We start from the raw sequence: 19,432 nt of genomic DNA, 5'->3' as shown, positions 1-19,432 counted from the left end.
CTTAAACGAAAAATGAGTATGCAATAAATAACCTCGGGTTAATCCAATAATTGATTTTTTAGGTATGGCATACCAAAATCCAACACATTTGTTTCATTCTTGCAAACGCTTTGTAAGAAATATGGAGTTTTCCTCTTCTTAGCATAAGAAGAGAGTAACAACGATTGAAATTCAACTAATTAACCGCTTACTTGTGAAAAATGATATGTGACTTCGTGAACTCTCAACTTTGTACAAAGACATTTCTTTCCTCTAAACCTCTATAGTAGCCAATAATATTTCGACCAACAAAAATAGTAGCCAATAATATAAATTATATATAGTACAACAAAATGGCTCTTCATAAACAGGATGTAGAAAATGTCATTTGCTTCAACCATTTGTTACTCTTCACAATTCACATGGACAGAGCATAACATATGAACTTTTGCTTTCTCTCCTAACTCCCAGCCTCCACAACAGAATCATACATATCAACATTGCAAACCCGTAAGTATACGTACCTTTGAATGCTTGATCATCTACCATCCCTCCCAACGAAGTGTTCTATTTGCAAGCACCCTTGGGATTGCACACTGTTTGTCATAGACCCCGACTTGAACCGCTTTGTCCCCGGTGCATTCTCCTTATTATCCTGCAAAAGTAAACATATCTACATGCTTAACATTTCTAACAACATCGAATGAATCACTCTTGAGTAGGTACAAATATTTTGAGATGTGAACAAATAGAATGAAAACAAGCACATGAACCCATCACTGTTGAATGATTCAGTGATCTAAGAACTTTGATTCTACCACCTCTTCCGTCAGCTCCTACATCAATCAAATTACCAGAATCTGCACTTGGGTTTTGCCTTGATTCTGATCCCTTATTCAGATTCCGCTTGCACCATTTACCTAAAAATCTGTTTGTTCCATCATTCCCAAGCAAGCCACTAGAAAAACATACATCCCCTGTATTTTGAAGAGAAATAACAAAAGCAAAATTAAATCCTCATCTACTGCATCTTCAGAAAAATGTTACTCATTTCATGATATATTGCTCAATAAACTCAAAAAAACTGCATCAATACCTGTTCTGGGAAATGGTTGTGGGATGGGAGACTCCTTTATGATGATAAACATGGGTTGATCTTATTCAACATCATCAAGAATCACATCATCGGCAGAAGGAGTCCTGGCGGTATCGTTATAAGTAGGAGTTTCTTTCCTAGTATCAGAAACTGCATCTGACGTCAACCGAGTGTATTTTTGGTTAACAGCATCTTCATAGGTTGGTTCTTTCAATTTGGGATTTGAAAGTCAATGCTTAGCTGTAGAAAGTTTTGAAGCATCTTTATCTCCTGAAGAGTAGGCATCTCTTACTTTATAATGAATAATTGTGCTTGTACCATCTTTAGTACAGCTTAAATCCATATGGTCAATGAAGTTTTAGTTTTCTGTTTTCCTATGACACAGTAGATCATTTTCCAATTTTTCAATTCTTTCCAACTTATGAATGGGAGCATACAAATGTTTTCTTTGAACTTCTGATGAATTGTTGATAGACACTGAATTAGTGTGCTTGTACTTAAGCTTTCTTTATGTTGACTTGTATAATATTTTCCCGATAATTTTGGGATTCCTATAATATTCGGTTTCCTAGTTTAGATTGTAGATTGATTGTAATTATTCTTTCCTGATTGTAGTGGGATTGTACATGATTATATATACCTCAAAATGAGAATAATACAATTAACACATTCAAAGCATTCTCTTCTTGGCGCCAAAGCCATGTCGTAAAAAAAGGAAAGAAATTTTCGAACCCTAACAGGTTTTGTTGCTATGTCGTGTCCAACACCACCGTGGTGCCTCTAACGAACCGCGAGCAACGTGAAGTTGTTACTATGTCCCAATCTTCTACCCCGAATTCATGTGAGTAACGTGTGTTGTTGCTACCTTAAGTACCTTTGTCGCTGCACAGGTTTCCTATTCTTCGTGAAAGATGTCTACCGAGAATAACCAAATTGTTTCTACTACCGCTTTGGTCATGATTCAGCCGGATAATTCAAACTTCAACATTGAGATGGTTTTGGATAAGAAGAACTATGATTTATGGGCTTCTCTTATTCAAATTCATATTGCTGGAAGGAAGAAGATGAGATATCTTCGTGGGTCCATTAAAGCCCCTGCAGAGGATTATCCCAAATATGATGATTCATTTTCTGAAGATTAAAGAATTAAGAGTTGGCTCTTGTCGGTAATGAAGCCGAAGATCATGAAACGTTATATTTGATTGTCAACTTCTAAAGAGATCTGGGATGCTCTTAAGACTGCTTATTTTGATGAGAATGATGAGGCTAGAATTTATTCATTAAATCAGAAAGCTTCACATCTCAGAAGAATATGCGACCTTTGGCTAGTTACTTTAGATAATTGACAAAGATTTTTTAGGAATTATACCACTTTAACAAAGTGGCCATGGCATGTGAAAAAGATGTTCTAATTTTCCAGAAAACAACCGAGCGATAAAGGTTATATTTGTTTCTTGGTGGACTTGATGATGGGTTTGATCAGGTTCGTGGAGAAATATTGTGCAAAGACCCACCACTTGGACTTCATGCTGCATATGTGTATGTCCATCATGAAGCAGATCGCAAGGAAGCTATGAAGATGGAGGGCCAAAGATAAAAACCAGTTGCAATGGTAGCCAAGGCCCGCGACCCCTCTAACCGCACCGACCGAGATGGGGTCTGAGAATAAAAATGGATAGCCAAGAACCAGCTAACCCCATCTTGATTATCCTCAGGGTAATTGTCCTCATTGTGGTATGACAGGACATTCCAAAAGTAGATGCTTTGAGATGATTGGGTATCTCGAGAACTGGGATAAGACATATGACCCTCGCTTCAACGAACCTCGAGCTTTCGTTGCAGAGACCAAGGATGATTCAGCAAATGTAGCAAGGAAAACATCAGCTTTAATTGCCGCGGCAACAACTGATGGTAAGGCACTTAATGTCTCCACTTTTGTTATGAATAATACATGGATAATTGATTCTGGAGCTACTAAACATATGACTTGTGATTCTAGATAGGTTTCCTCACTAAAAAAACTCAACCCACACCGAGGTTAATGTGGCTAATGGTGATGATGCCCCAGTCCTTGGGGAAGGCACGATTTCCTTTTTTTCATACCATGAAACTTGATACTGTTCTTGTGGTTCCCTCATTGAATTATAATTTATTATCGGCAACCGTTGCTTTACATTGTTTGGTGGTATTTTGGCCTTATTTTTGTGTATTTAAGGACATCTAGAGGCGTAAGATGATTGGTTATGGTATTAGATGAGGCAAGCTGTACTACCTCGAGTTAAATTCCAGTAGCTCGAGATTGCTCACTCAAGCACTGTCAATGAATGGGACTCCAGTCGAGAATAATAAAGGGTCCGATGTGTGGATGTGGCACCGTCGTCTTGGCCATGCTTCGTTTGGTTATTTGCATAAATTATTTCCTAGTTTGTTTGTGAAAAACGATGTTTCTCAGTTTAAGTGTCATGTGTGTGAAATGGCTAACAGCCATCAAACTTTTTTTCCTCCAAGTTTAAATAAGAGTTTCGTTCCTTTTATGATTGTGCACTTAGATGTTTAGGGCCCTTCCAAAATTGCCTTTCTTGGTGGAGCTCATTGGTTTGTCACATTTATTGATGATTGCACGAGAATGACTTGGGTTACTTTGCTAAAATTGAAAAGTGATGTGAGTATGGTCTTTCAAAAATTTCACAAAATGGTTTCGATACAATACAATATGAAAATTCAGGTGGTTCGAAATGATAATGGAGGCGAGTATGTTAATACTGAACTTCGTTTTTTCTTTGATAAGCATGCTATTGTTCATCAGACCACATGTCCATATACTCCTCAACAAAATGGGGTGGCTAAACGAAAGAATCGACACTTGTTACAAATGGTTTGTGCTTCTTTTATTGAGGCATGTATTCCCTTACATTATTGGGGTAAGGCCCTCACGTCGGTTGCCTATCTTATTAATCAGCTTCCTTCTTATACCCTCAAGTTCAGACACCATTTCAGATTTTTATATCTCTGCTCAGCTGCCCACCAGCCCCTAACCTTTCTTGTGAAATTCCATTCCCAGATTTCACTGTTATAATATACGTAATTGTATTGTTGAGATTTTTATTTTTAGGGAATTTATATTAATTTATTTGAATTTAGATTTTAATTACACTAGTTATGAAGAGTGAAGTTTCAAAACTAATTATTTAAAATTTGTAGATCGTTCGACGTAAGAATTTATATTTTCGAATAGAGCTCGATCTCATGAATGCGTAGTGCAAACTGTTCGTGAATCGGAGCTATAACGAATGAGTTATTAACGTTTAAAGTTAGTGATATTTCGGTAATTTTACCTCAATCAAGAAGGCTCCAGATTTTTTGGAGCACTGAGATTATGCCACGTGTGTGGCTAAGATAAAAAGAAAAGAAGAGAAAGGACGAGATAGACGGACATGATGGGAAGGAAAGGAGAGAGGACTGCCCAATGAGGAATAAAGAAAGGAGGGAAAAGAGAGGGAAAAAAAAAAGAAGGAAAAAAGGGAAAAAAAAAAAGAGGGGGGAGAATCGGGTCTCCCTGGACTCGTGCAAACTGACTGGCAGGAACCATGGAAATCAATGCTTTCCAGGCCAAATTCCTACGAACTAAGACAAGACATCACCTGGAAACTTCACACCAAGCCTCCCTCCTTAGTTCTCACCCCAAAATGGATGAAAATTAGCCTTAGTTTGGTGAAACCCGCATAGACCTGCACCGGTGGGTGCGGTGATACCTTGCCATTGATCCACCATTTCTGAAATGTTTACCCTCGATCACCACCACCTTTAGCTTCCCCTTGTTCCCTAGAACAAAGCCCAAACAAGTTTGGGGGCGGCGGAGCTACGATTTCGACGAATTGAGGAACACCCAAATTCTAGGGTTCTGGCGAGTCCAAGGTGATTCTGAGCACTTTCCGACCGAATTAGACTTCGACTTAGGTATGAAAGTTGTTCCTCTCATTGAACTCTACTTTCTTGTAAAATTTGGTAATTTTTAAAAATATTTGAATTTTCCGGCGAGTTGGGGCGGCCAACTGCCACCCGCGGCGGCACGTGGCTAGTGGGCCGATGATGTCTTTCTAAGTTCAATTAGCTGCCATGACTTCATAATTGATATCTGTATGATGTGGTTTGATTGATTGAACGTAGTTCCATTACGATACATCACTTGACCGTTGTATGAATCGACGATCTGACCGTTGGATTGTCACCAAAATTTGAAACATTATAGTACATAATATTTGAAGACCATAAGAATTGATGGATTGGGAATCCGACGTATGGATCTTCCCAAATTGGATTTGTAAGTTCGTAAAATAAAATATTGACCGCCACTTGACTTTGTGATTGGCGGAGATCCGACCATCGGATCGTAATGAGATTTTAGTATGTTATTCTAGAAGTATAATATGGACATTGGGAAGTTGTGGAAAAAAGAAATCTGATAATCGGATCTTCCGGTTTAGATTTCTAGGGTTGTGGACCCTACTCTCGACCTTGATCGATGGTCGACTTTTCAATCAACTAGCATGAGTTCTTCCAGCATGTTGCCTATCCTAGAGTGCGGTTGAGATTTTATGGAGCTTGTTGGGCTCATCGTGATGACGTGCACCTTGATTTATGTACTGATGGCATTATATTATGATATGCTTGTTTATTTTATGTGATTTGATTTGTGCATTGAACTTGTTGTGGAATGTGTGGTTTGATTTGTATGATTGGCTTGATGTGATGAAATGTGAGGGCTAGTAGTGGACTGTTAACCCATTATCTTGGGGTTTGTTGCTTCGACATTTGTTTCACATATTGATTCCTTATTCATTTTTTTGTTTTCTTCAACCCTTCTAAATCGAGTACTTGGTTCTTGTATTGTTTCTTTGAGCCATTGTTATTTCCCTTGGCCTTCCACTTGGTTCCGTTGAGTGATCCGGAACTGGTTATCTGCTTGGGTTCCGTTAAGAGGTTCGGTTCCCTGCTCTGTCTATATTCTATTGAAAGATGGTTCGGAATCTCTTATAATCCATGATTCCGTTGAATGATGGTCCGGAATCGTATCATGCCTTGGATTTTATTGAGTAGCTCGTTATGCATTGTACTCTGTGATTCCATTGAGTGATGGTTTGGAATCCCTTCTATTTCGCAATTCCGTTGAGTAATGGTCTGGAATCATATCCAGCATGTATTTCATTTAGTGGTTAAATTTGTATTATACTCCGCGATTCTGTTGAGTGATGGTCCGAAATCATATCCACTCGGATTCCGTTGAGTGATGGTCTGGAATCCCTTCTACTCTGTGATTCCGTTGAGTGATGATCCAGAATCGTATCCTGGTTTGAATTCCGTTAAGAGGTTCGGAATCCCTTTGGTGTCTTGGTTCCTTAGATTTGATTTCGCTTCAAAGATGTAGGCTTCAACCAAACTGTGACGCTATAACCCTGCATTTCAATATATTGTACTTGTTATTTATTGGTGTCATAATTGGATGGTGGTGGAATGCATGTATGGGTTAATGGCAAGATGACTAGAGAATATTATTGTGCTTCGTTGAATTCCTTGAGGTGCTACTTGCTTGAATTGTGGTATATTGTTGAGACATAGCGATTTATGTGATGAAAGTTCGAGTTTAGCGAATGGTGAACTATGAATGGCTTAATCCCTATTGAGGGTACGTAGGCAGTTTAACGAGGTGGTTAGATGTAGCCATAGAATATACGAAAATTACAATGCAATTCAAATATTGAGTTATGCTTTGTACATATCCCGGAGGCGGGGTATGTTAGAGATACGGATATTTGATGACGTCACGTGTCGATCCTGGACGTATGTTGGAATCGGGGCGTGATATTTCCCTTCGAGTTTTAGGCTGCATGGCTTTTATCCACGTGCATCTTTCACAACGGTGAAAAACATTTGAACGCCGAGCTCTTCGATGTGTATTTATGTGGTATGCTACTACTCAGAAAGGCTATCGGTGCTATCACCCTCCCACTAAGAAAATGTTTATCACTGCTGATTTCATTTTTCATGAAACGAAGATGTATTTTGGTTCCTCTGAGTCCTCACTTCAGGGGGAGTTTCAAGGCGATGAAGTTTGTATGTTTGATTATGGAACCAAACAACAAGCTATGGTGCAACCACCCACCACTGAACGGCAAACCACTCCACAACAGCTTACTGTCGAGTAGCAATCTACGATGCAGTAGCAGGCCACTGTGCAGCAGCCTACTACCAAACCCGTGAATTGTTCATCTTGTGAAATTCATTTGAGCCACAATCGACGTTGATTATTTAGGTCTAAGAACTTTGTCACAACTGCTTAGGGCTTGTCTGGCACCATTTTACTTTTAGTGTTTATTACTTTTCTTCTTCTTCTTTTTTTATTTTTTTATTTTTTTTATTTTTTTTTTTAAAGAATGAATATAGGTGGAGGAAGGTATGGAGAACTGATGAATGAAGGATAATTCATCAAAGAAAATTTTGAGTATGAAAACAGCTACATATAATATTTTAGGTTTTATTTTTCATTTTGTTGTGCATCTCCATTTTTACCGCTCTTTCTTATCTCTCATTTTCCCCCTATTTTTTGTAAAAAAATAACAAAATTCTTACAATTGAAAACAAAATTGTTGTGATAAAAAAATAATGTTAATTAAACGAGTTTTAAGATACTTCTAAAGACTCGGTACTTCTTTTTGTGTGTAGCTATGATATTCATTGCTGATACCACCAAAACTAAAGTTAACTTCTCTTTAGGCAATGACTCTACTAGGGCAACATTTACTCCGAATGCACATTATTCGTCTCTAATTAATGGTCAAAAATTCAAACTAAGAGGGCTTCAAAGTTTTTGTGACAGCCCATCCCAGATTATTTGTACCGTAGGTGTGAAATGACGTGTTTGCCCCTAGTGGATATTTGATATTTGTGTGGTTGTTTTGGGGGTTTGGCTGGTTGCATCTCAGCCACACATTCATCCTCATCTCCATCACTTTCTCTCGTATACTTTCCCTGTCCCGAAGATTCTCTCTCTCCATTTTCTTCCTCTTTCGTACGGACAAGTACCAAAACCCTTGAAAACGTTGCGGATCGAGGTAGAAAATTATAACTTTGTGTTCGTGAGGACCATACGAGCCCAACCATACCAATTTCAGGTAAGGAATCCTTCGATTTCACGTCGAACCAGGAATCTCCGTTTTGGTCACTGTTCATGCACACGTGAAATGTTGTTTTTTAGGGAATTTGAAGCTTGTAGGAAGCTTAGTGAGGTCCTTAGGAAGCTCGGGGTGGTTCGTTGGAAGGATTTGGATGTCGGGATCGTGAGTTGCAGGTTTGGCCAGATTTTGTGAAGTTTCTCCGGTGAGATTCCGTGAATTTCAGGGCTTGAAAGTGGTAAGGTTTTGTTCTACTTGTTCTAAGCTTCATTTTGGTACCAATTTCATGGAATTTGGTTGAAAAATGAGTGAGAAATGAAGGTTTGAAAATTTTCCTGTTTTTCGACTAGCAACGGCACCGGAGGTGTGCCGAAGAAGAAGATGGAATATTCCGTAAGTTTGGACGGAATATTCTTAACGACGTTAGGTTAACTTTAACGAAATATATTAGTTTTAATGGAATATTCCTGACGGCGTTAACTGACGCCGTTAGTGTGCCTGGCACGTGGTCCGCGTAAGAGGCACGTCTGGCCGTGCCTTGGTCGGCGCGTGGGGGCGCGTGAGACGTCGAAAAATTATTTTAAAAATATGGGGATGTTCGTGAGGTTGAGTAGATCACGTTGGTGTATTCACACACCCCATTTGAGCATTGTATGAGAAGTTATTACCTAGTTTTGGTTATGTGCTTTAAATTAACATTTTTATAGTTGTTTCGCATATAGGCGAGACCTATCCCGAGGACGAGCGCAATCACTCGAGGCAGGGGGGTTATGACCCTTCTACATACCAGTGAGTGGGCTTTTGGTTTTCTGTATATACTGTGGTTTTTCCCAGAAAATGATATGGAATGTTTATATGTTTTAAATGCCATGCATAGCGTTTGCCTATTTATTTATGCATTAGTAGTTGCATATATGTATGTTTGGTGCTGCGGACGCACAGGTAAGTGTCAGGTAAGTTATAGTTTGTAGTTGTGACGTACTGGTTATGTGAGATACTTAGGGAGCTCATAACCTGCACCCCCGGTGTTAGTGCTTCCGCCCAGAGTAGGGCACAGTCCTTCATGTGATGTTCACCTTCCGCACCACACGCTCATCTTGGATCTAAGTTAGGTGCACAGTCCTGTCGTATAGACCACTTTAGGTGGTTCCGACTCCTAGGTGACCCGCGATTATTCGCCCAGTCTTCACGTGATCGTAGCACTTGAGTGTATTTATTTACACCCAATCCTGTCGTACATACCACTTTAGGTGGTTCCGACTCGTGTGCAGGTATAGTTAGTGAATTGAGGATTTGAGCTCTAGATTCAGTCGTATAGGTCACGTTAGGTGACTCTGGCTGACATGTTATTTGCATTGTTTGACATCACCTGGGTTACTTACATTTTATGTGAAGGCATTCGACATGGCATATTTCTGAGCATGTTTTTGATATATATATATATATATATATATATATATATATTCTATTTTATGGGAACCTATACTTACGGCAAAGGATTAGAACTTTTGTTAATGAAATGATTTTGAAAAGCTTTGTTTTTGCCCACTCACACTTTCTGTTTTGTGCCCCTCCAGGTTCTAGTTTAGATTGCTCTTTTGGTGGCTCACGAGGAATCCACGGCATATCTGATAGATTATCACCAGTGTAGGACCCTCTCTGGGTGTGTTTAGTTAATATTTGTTCCTCTGGATTGCACTAGGTTTTCTGTGCTCTGAATATTGTTTTTCACACTTACGCTTGCACATGTATGTTAACTACTCTGTGTGTAGTTTGATTTTTATTGGTTCGTACTTTTATTATTATTCTTAGCTTCCGCACTGTGCACATGATTACGTCAACCTCACGGCCAGCACACTCTGATTTCGGTCAGGGTGTGTTAGTTTTAGTGACAAAGCATACTTATCCTATTTATATATAGAGAAATGAAACTTAACACACTCATTTTTGTTCTACACACTCTTATTAGTTCATTTTCTTTGATCATCTTTGCTTTAGTCAATTCAAAAAAGAAAAATCAAACTTTTTCATACGGTATACCTGTAAAAGAAAAAAGCTGAGGCGGCATATTCTATGTGCCCCTTATAGTATTAGTCACAAGTGGGTCAATAGTTCGTTTCTAATTTCATTCTGATCTCCTTTCCTTGTATAACCACACTTTTGTCTTGTAAGATGTAAGTCCGAACTGAATTAGAAATTCGGTAGTTAGGGCCATGAGTTTCAAGCTAAGATTTTTAGGAGTTGTGTTTGATAAATATTTTATTTTCACTTATGTTTTTGTTTTTTTTTTTTTTTTTTTGGAGAAATTTTCACTTATGTTTTTAACGAAAATCAAAGCAATTACCTAAAGAAATCAGGTTCCACCACAAAAAAAAATTGATAATATGAAAAGTAACCCAACTACTTATATGCATATATAAAGTTGTGAAATTCATTCTTAACATTAAGAAACAAGTTTTCAGCTAAAAATCGAAAACCAAACTTGTCAAAACAATATCTTTCAATTTTTACTTTTCAATTTTCAGTCCTAATTGTCAGCCTAGGTTTCTACCTGGTCGTCCACGTGGTCTGCCCACTGCTGGAATTCTACTCTTCGTTATTTTTGTTTGTGTTTTTTCTGTACGCTAATGTTTGTTGACCTGTAGATTACGTTGCACGGAAAGATGGCTGAGCGCACACACGGTCATGCACTACTGGAAATCCGAACGGTATGTTCAATCCGTGGCTATTACAAGCACTAGTCAAGGATTAGTCGTGGCCAACACACAATTCCCCTGTTATTACTTATTAGATATTTGAGGTTGTCTATCCCTAATTTGTTCATGTTGAAACACGTATTTTATTATTCAACATATATTTTTAAAAGTATACTAGTACTTTACTTATATTATTAGAACTCACGGTGAACTAATAACACCACTTTATTTGGTAATGTGTTATACCAAAAAACATTTCTAAACTACGTGGTAATGTAACAATTATTAAAACCAAGAATTTTCACAAGGGTAGACAGACTACGATCTTTTGGGTCCATTATACATAATTGATTGACTGATTTTGTTCTGTGAACAGTGGGGGTGAAGGGGGTATTAATTTTGCTAGGATTAAGCTAATTTCGGCTGAGCAGGCTGACTTCTACAAAACTACTACTAAATTTTTGGGACTCCTTCATATATTTGTTAAGTTTGCTGTTAAATCAGTCATTAATTGATGACATGGTGCTCACGTGGACAGTGACTAGGTGCCACGTGTCATAGGGGCCCACATAAATATTATTATTTTAAAACAAATTTAGGGCCTATTTGGTATCCTATTTAATTTTTTTTTTTATCATTTTTTGAAAACAATTTTCTTTAAGACTCAAAAACTTGATTGGTTTGTGATTTAAAATTTTTAAATCTTGCGACATAAACTAGACAAAGAGATCTAAAAAGAGGAGGTTGTAGGAGGGAGAGAAAGAGGAGAGAGGAGGAAAGAAAGTAAGAGATGATTGAAGGAAAAAGAAAGAAGAGAGAGGATCAGACAAGATAGAGAGGAAGAGGAGTGAGAGAAAGAACCAAGAGAATGAAGAGAGCGGATTGGAGGAGAGACGAAAAAGGTAAAAAACAAAAAAAAAAGAGGAGAGAAAAAGAAGAAAAGAGAGATAGATTTGGAGTGAGAGGGGAGAAAGGAGAGAAAAGAAATGAGTGACATTAGGTTTAAAAACTCACTTTTTATGTTTTTAGATAATAGACTATATTTTTGAGTTAGTCTTAAGTTCAGTTTTTAAAAATAGTCATACCAAACAAGTTTTTAAAGCCTAAAACTTGAAAATTGTTTTTGAGTTTAAAACGTTGGATTCAAGTAGAGTACCAAACAGGCCCTTAAAAATTTTAAAATTTTAAAAATTATGACTTTTATCTAAATTCTAAGTTCATTTCCATCATCCAAACATAATGTAATGGAATTACAAAGTGGATAAATGGTCTTATTAAAGAGGTGTGGGTTGCACAACACAATAGGTGTGTGATTAGATTTTATAATAAAAACCTTCGATGCAATTTGTAGTAAAACCATTCAATTATATGTTGTATCTTATTTCATCGTTGATTACGTAAACTCATATTTGAATGTATACATTTCGATAGTCTCATAAATTTAATGTATCATAATGTTTAAAAGTGCGATACGGAAATGATTTGACTGAATGATTCGAAAGGTAGTTAAGCAACATAAAAAGTTGAAATTATACTATTATAGAGCAAACCGTACAGCCATGCAAACCAATACATACGTTAGCAAATGTGAAAGGGATGCTTAAAATCAATGACTAATACGAGCGACTGTTTGCGCTAAAGTCAAATACACAAGCATCGCCTTTGGTTGGTGCTATATCACTTTCAGGGTGTATGTTTTATCTTTTAAATCTAAAATTTGCAATTTGTACTACCCTTATAGAGTAACAAGGAGCAACCTTCTCCACCCTCCCACAGTCCACAAACCACCTTTTTGATTTGCTTGGCTTTTCTGTACTACCAGAGACCACCGCGTGAAATATTACAACAAAGGTTAGGGGGCCGGAAAGTACATTTTATGAGATGTCCTCACTCCTCATCAGCTATTTTTGGCAGGATCATGATATAAGTCGATTTTCCAACTATTTATGAGGTATTTAATTGCATTCGCATTTGAGCACACGAAGGATTTAATTAGTAATTTTAGAAAAGATGGCAAAGTAATGCAATGGAGCACATTAACGTGGAGACCAAATTATTATCTCACAAAGCAACCGTGGAGGAAAAGGAAACCTCAAGGAAATAGTAATACCCTTTGGATTTTAAGTCCTAACAATGTGTGTGTCTTGTGCATTTACTACTCTTGGTGCACAAGTCCAAACCGACCAAATTCCAAAGTTCTAACTTCTAACTATATGCTTTCAGTCAGCACCAAAATCTTCATTCTCTCTCATGGTGCTTTGGGGGAAGCTTCATTCCTAGAAACATAACACATCCATTGAAGAAAAAATTAACACAAAAGCAAATACCGAACTACTAGAAAAATGAAAAACAACTTTTTATATAGATAAAAAGAACCATCAATGATGTGCATGTATACATGTTAGTATCTTATTCATTAGAAACAAATGAAGTTGAGATAAGCCCTTATTTGATTAAATGATATATTGTTGTGTGACGATAGAGTAATGCTATATATGGAGATTCAATTTGTAGGTAAATTTGTAAACCAAATTATGTGTCACCAATAGAAAATGAGTATGTTTATCAACGGTTAAGTAACAATCCAATTATTAACTTTCATGTCATTTAGTTTATAAAATTTTAACTACAAATTTAGTCTCCTTGACATTATTTGTTACAATATTACCATGTGGCATGTCAATTGAGAAAAAGTGATGAGTTCTAGGAATGTTTCACGAAAGGTGATGTATAAGGACCACCAAGAGGTGCACTGCCGGTGTAGACGTGGTTGTACAAGTTTTTACATGCTTGATGGTTCGGTATGATGTACAATACGCAAGCAATTACGACTCATTGATCAACACTGGCACAATTGAATTCTGTTATTTCCTTTCTTATGGGTTGGTTTTTCTACATCGAATTTTGAAATGGACTTTTCCATCAAAGTTTGCTTCCTGTGCAGCTTGCCAGTCAATCTTCCACTGCCTATAAATCCACAACTGCCTTATCCTTTGCCTCACACTTCATTGGTTAAAAAAATAAGCACTACTGTCGTTCCAGACTTCCAGTAGTATTATCATTCCCTCTAGCTATATAGTTTGTGTGTGTTCTTTGGAACAAAGAAAATGGCCTCATCTGCAAGTGAGAATCGCTTACTGTTATCCAAGATTGCAACCAATGAAAAACATGGTGAGGACTCGCCATACTTCGACGGGTGGAAGGCGTACGATCAAAAACCATTTCACCCAACTGAAAATCCTGAGGTGTTATCCAGATGGATCTGGCAGAAAATCAGGTTTGGACTACGTTATTCTTTTTCTTCCCGTTTTAGTTTATTTCAGTTATAAGGTGGTTAAGGGGGGGAGGGATTCAAACTTTCGCCTTGAAGTCGGAGAAAATATTCACTACCACTTGAGCTACAAGCCTCAACCGTGACTCTGTTGTATTATACTTAATTACGTTAGAGTTAAGAAGAAATTAAGCTAACAAAATGCATGGTTTTACTTTGTCTGTTTTCAGCTTTCCTTCGACTTGGTTGAAGAGTGGATTAAGAAAAATCCCAAAGCCTCTATTTGCACTGTTGAAGGAATTGAGAAGTTCAGAAACGTGGCCAATTTTCAAGACTACCATGGCTTACCAGAGTTCAAACAGGTATACATACACATATGCATGCATGGCATGGTCCATGGAAATCAATTATTCAGTAATTGCCATTATAATTTACTTGCATGATCTTAATTAATTTTCAGGCCATTGCTACGGTCATGTCGAAAGCAAGATGTGGTAGTCACATTTGATCCTCATCGCGTAGTTATGAGTGGCGGAGGAGCCACCGGAGCAAACGAGCTGGTCATGTTCTGTTTGGCCGACCCCGGAGATGTTTTCCTTATCCCCTCACCGTAATATCTAGCGTACGTGATGCTTCTTCTATGTCTTTCATTTCAAATATTGTGTTTTAATTGTTTACGTTTACGTACGTACTTTTCTAATAGTTGAGTACTTAATTCCCCAATAGCCATCATTTTTCTTTAGGAAAACTAATAAAAAGGGATTTAAAACTTTGAGTTTTAACGATAAAGACAAAATAAAGGGTAAAGTGAATAGTATCAGGATTGACTTTTTAGTGTAAAAATGTAGTTTTTCGTTAAAGTGAACAGTACCGAAAGTTTTTCGTTAAAGTTCCATTCTTCTTTTGCGTTTGGTTGACTACGCGTGTTTTAATTTGTACACACAATACAGTAGTAGGTTTAAGAATTTGGTAGAAAGAAACTTGTGGAGGCCAAGTCATGGACTTGACCACAAGGGTTTTGAAATCCTTAAGATAAACATATATTTGGGTTTTTATATTAAGGATAAATTAGAATTAGATGTCTCATTTTAGATTTTTCTAAATTAAACATCTGTTACTTTTCAACTTTTGATTAAAGTGCTTTTACTTTTAATTAAAATTTATATTCCAAGTATATTCTTAATTTAAGTATTTTATAAATCCTTTTAAATCCATTTCTATGTAAAAAAAATACACTCAATAATAGTCATTAATTTATTGCTACTTTTATGGAATCTCATCCCTTCCTCAATTTAAGGATTCAATTATATCTACTGGGGGTTCAAGATTAATTGGATGAAATATAGTTTTTCTAATTTCCAACTCAACATTTTATATAGATTATAAAAAAACAAGGGTAGTTTATAATTAAAATTGAGATGTAGTTTTTTGGGTTACACACCTTACACATAACGTACCATAAGTTTTGTACGTACCAAAATAAGGATAATACAACGTACTAATAACTTGGTACGTACTAAATAAAGAATTGCATAACGTACCAAAAGCAATATTTTATAACGTACCAAAATACTAATACGTACCCAAATTAAATTTATATAACGTACCAATAATGTACCAAATGATTGGTATGTTTTATTTAATATATTTGTTTGGTACGTTATATTTAATATATGTGCATGTTATATTTCATAATTGTATGTTAATATGATGTTTATGTGTTTTTAGAATTTAAAACAACAAATTATTTGAATAAGAAAAATTCATTTTGAACGAATTATGATAAGATAAGATAGGATGTTTATGGTGATTTTAGAATATTTGTGATATTATTTTCTGAACTAGTTGGTTAATTAAATACAATAAAAATCATAATTTTTAATTAAAAATTAGTAGAAGAATGTTTGATCAAAAGTTTAAAAGTTATAGATGTTTGATTAAAAAATTCAAATTTGAGGCATCTATATCAAAATGCCCCTAATATTAAAGGTCAACAGATTCGGTCCCCTTGAGATAGAAAGAGTTGTAATATTTTCTTTACTTTTTTTAAATAATGTTTTGGTCTGAGAATTTTTCATATTTGAAATTAATATATAGGTACAAATAAATTAAAAAATAGGTACATTTAAAAAAATTTAAAATGGGTACAAATAAATTAAAAATATGGATAAAAATACAAATAAAAGTTCAAAAAATATGGGCACAAAAAGAAATTAATATATAGGTACAAATTAAAACTAAAAATAAAATTGGTACAAATTAAAAAAAGGGTTGCAAATTAAAAATGGGTACCAACTAAAAATAAAAATATATGATTAAAAATTTAGCCATAAATATAAATATACCCTATGTAACATTTCTATATTTAGAAATAAAAAATATTTGTTATTGAAATAATTAATGACGTTTATCAAAACCTAAGAACCTTGATAAAAAATTAAAAATGAATAAGGTTTTAATCAATGGAGTAGTAAAAAGAGGGATGAGAACCTAATTTCTCTTTTTCTTTTATATTTATAGAAAGGTTCCTAATTTTGAATCTTGCCCACTTACTCATCATTCTATACTCAGCCCTCAAGATCACATACAATATTATTAATGTATATCATAAGAACTAGTTAAGACTATGGACTCCATAGTTGAAATTTACTAGAAGATCAAGCCATACGCATCAATCCTCAACCATACATTCACATTGGATGATAATTCAAATCAGATTAGTCTGTGTAGTTACAACTGGATGTTTAGGCAAAACTCCAACTTCGTTTCCTTCTCATATTTAATTGTTTAAAGTCTTAATCTTTATACCGTAATGTTAAAATTCTTTAATTAGCTTCAATTTCCGTTCTCATTTTCATATATCCATATGTACAAATTATGAAGAAATTGCTAGTTACAAGTCACCAAGCTAATTTAGAAGATTAATATATGGATTGAATTAGTTTCATTAATAATTAATTAAGATTTCATATGTCTAATTGCAGATTTTACCGAGACCTCAGATGGAGAACTGGAGTCGAAATTGTCCCGGTCGATTGTGATAGCTCCAACAATTTCAAAATAACCAAAGGAGCACTGGAAGCAGCTTATGAAAAAGCCCAATACAACAGAGTCACGGTTGAGGCTTGTAGCTCAAGTGGTAGTGAATATTTGTCCGACTTCAAGGCGAGTGTTCGAATCCCTCACCCCCTTAACCACCTTATACCTGAAAAAAAACTAAAACGGGAAGAAAAAGAATAATGTAGTCCAAACCTGATTTTCTGCCAGATCCATCTGGATAACACCTTCAGGATTTTCAGTTGGGTGAAATGGGTTTTGATCGTATGCCTTCCATCCGTCGAAGTACGGCGAGTCCTCACCATGTTTTTCATTGGTTGCAATCTTGGATAACAGTAAGCGATTCTCACTTGCAGATGAGGCCATTTTCTTGGTTCCAAAGAACACACACAAGCTATATAGCTAGAAGGAATGATAATACTACTGGAAGTCTGGAACGACAGTAGTGCTTATTTTTTTAAGCAATGAAGTGTGAGGCAAAGGGTAAGGCAGTTGTGGATTTATAGGCAGTGGAAGATTGATTGGCAAGCTGCACAGGAAGCAAAATTTGATGGAAAAGTCCATTTCAAAATTCAAATGTAGAAAAACCGACCCATAAGAAAGGAAATAACATAATTTAATTGTGGTATTGTTGGTCAATGAGTCGTAATTGCTTGCATGTTGTACATTATACCGAACCATAAAGCGTGTAAAAACTTGCACAACCACGTCCACACCGGCAATGTACCTCTTGGGGGTCCTTATACATCACCTTTCATGAAACACTCCCACAACTATCACTTTTTCTCAACTGACATGCCACATGGTAGTATTGCCATAATTAATGTTAGGAAAATTAAATTTATAGTCAAAATTTTATAAACTAAATAACATGAAAGTTAATGATTAGATAATTACTTAATCGTTGATAAATATATACTCATTTCCTATTGGTGACATATCATTTAGTTTGCAAATTTTGTCTACAAATTTAATTTTCATAATATTACTCTATTGTCACACAGTTGTGTATGCCATTTAATCAAATAAGGACTTATCTCAACTTCATTTGTTTCTAATGAATAAGATACTAACATGTGTACATGCACATCATTGATGGTTCTTTTTATCTATATAAAAAGTTGTTTTTCTTTTTCCCTATTAGTTAGGTATTTGCTTTTGTGTTAATTTTTTCTTCAATGGATGTGTTATGTTTCTAGGAATGAGGCTTCCCTGAAGCACCATTATAGAAGGAATGAAGATTTGGTGCTGACTGAAGGCATATAGTTAGAAGTTAGAACTTTGGAATTTGGTCGGTTTTGGACTTGTGCACCAAGAGTAGTAAATGCACAAGACACACACATTGTTAGTGAAATGATATGTGAAACAAGTGTCGAAGCAAAACAAAAAGTGAAATAAGGAGTCAATATGTGAAACAAGTGTCGAATCAACAAACTCCAAGATAATGGATTAATAGTCCATTACTAGCCCTCACATTTCATCACATCAAGCCAATCATACAAATCAAACCACACATTCCACAACAAGTTCAATACAAAAATCAAATCACATAAAATAAACAAGCATATCACAATATAATGTCATCAGTACATAAATCAAGGTGCACGTCAGTCAAGGAGACACGTCATCATGATGAGCCCAACAAGCTCCATAAAATCTCAACCGCACTTTAAGATCAGCAACATGCTGGAAGAACTCACGCTAGTTGACTAAAAAGTCGACCATCGATCATGGTCAAGAATAGGGTCCACAACCCTAGAAATCTAAACTGGAATATCCGCTTATCAGATTTCTGATCCGTAACTTCCCAAGGTCGATATTATGCTTCTAGAATAACATACTAAAATATCACTACGATTCGAAGGTCGGTTCTTCGCCAATCACAAATTCAAGTGGCGGTCAATATTTTATTTTACGAATTTACAAATCCAATTTGAGAAGATCTGTACGTCGGATTCCCGATCCGTCAGTTCCTATGGTCTTCAAATATTACGTACTATAATGTACCAAAGTTTGGTGACGATCTAACGGTCGGATTGTCGATTCATACAACGGTCAAGTGATGTATCGTAATGGAACTACGTTCAATCAATCAAACCACATCATACAGATATCAATTATGAAATCAGGGCATCTAATTGAACTTAGAAAGACATCGTCGGCC

At 36.1% G+C, this 19,432-nt stretch overlaps 1 pseudogene; it reads left to right on the top strand.

Moving 5' to 3' along the window:
- The first annotated feature begins 13,964 nt into the window (after nt 1–13,964).
- On the top strand, nt 13,965–18,025 carry LOC137719491 (1-aminocyclopropane-1-carboxylate synthase 1-like; annotated as a pseudogene).
- The last annotated feature ends 1,407 nt before the right edge of the window (nt 18,026–19,432 follow it).

This window comes from Pyrus communis, chromosome 16, assembly GCF_963583255.1.
Source record: "Pyrus communis chromosome 16, drPyrComm1.1, whole genome shotgun sequence".
Lineage (NCBI taxonomy): Eukaryota > Viridiplantae > Streptophyta > Magnoliopsida > Rosales > Rosaceae > Pyrus > Pyrus communis.
Note: the sequence above shows the minus strand (reverse complement) of the source record. Positions and strands in the feature narration are given on the sequence as shown.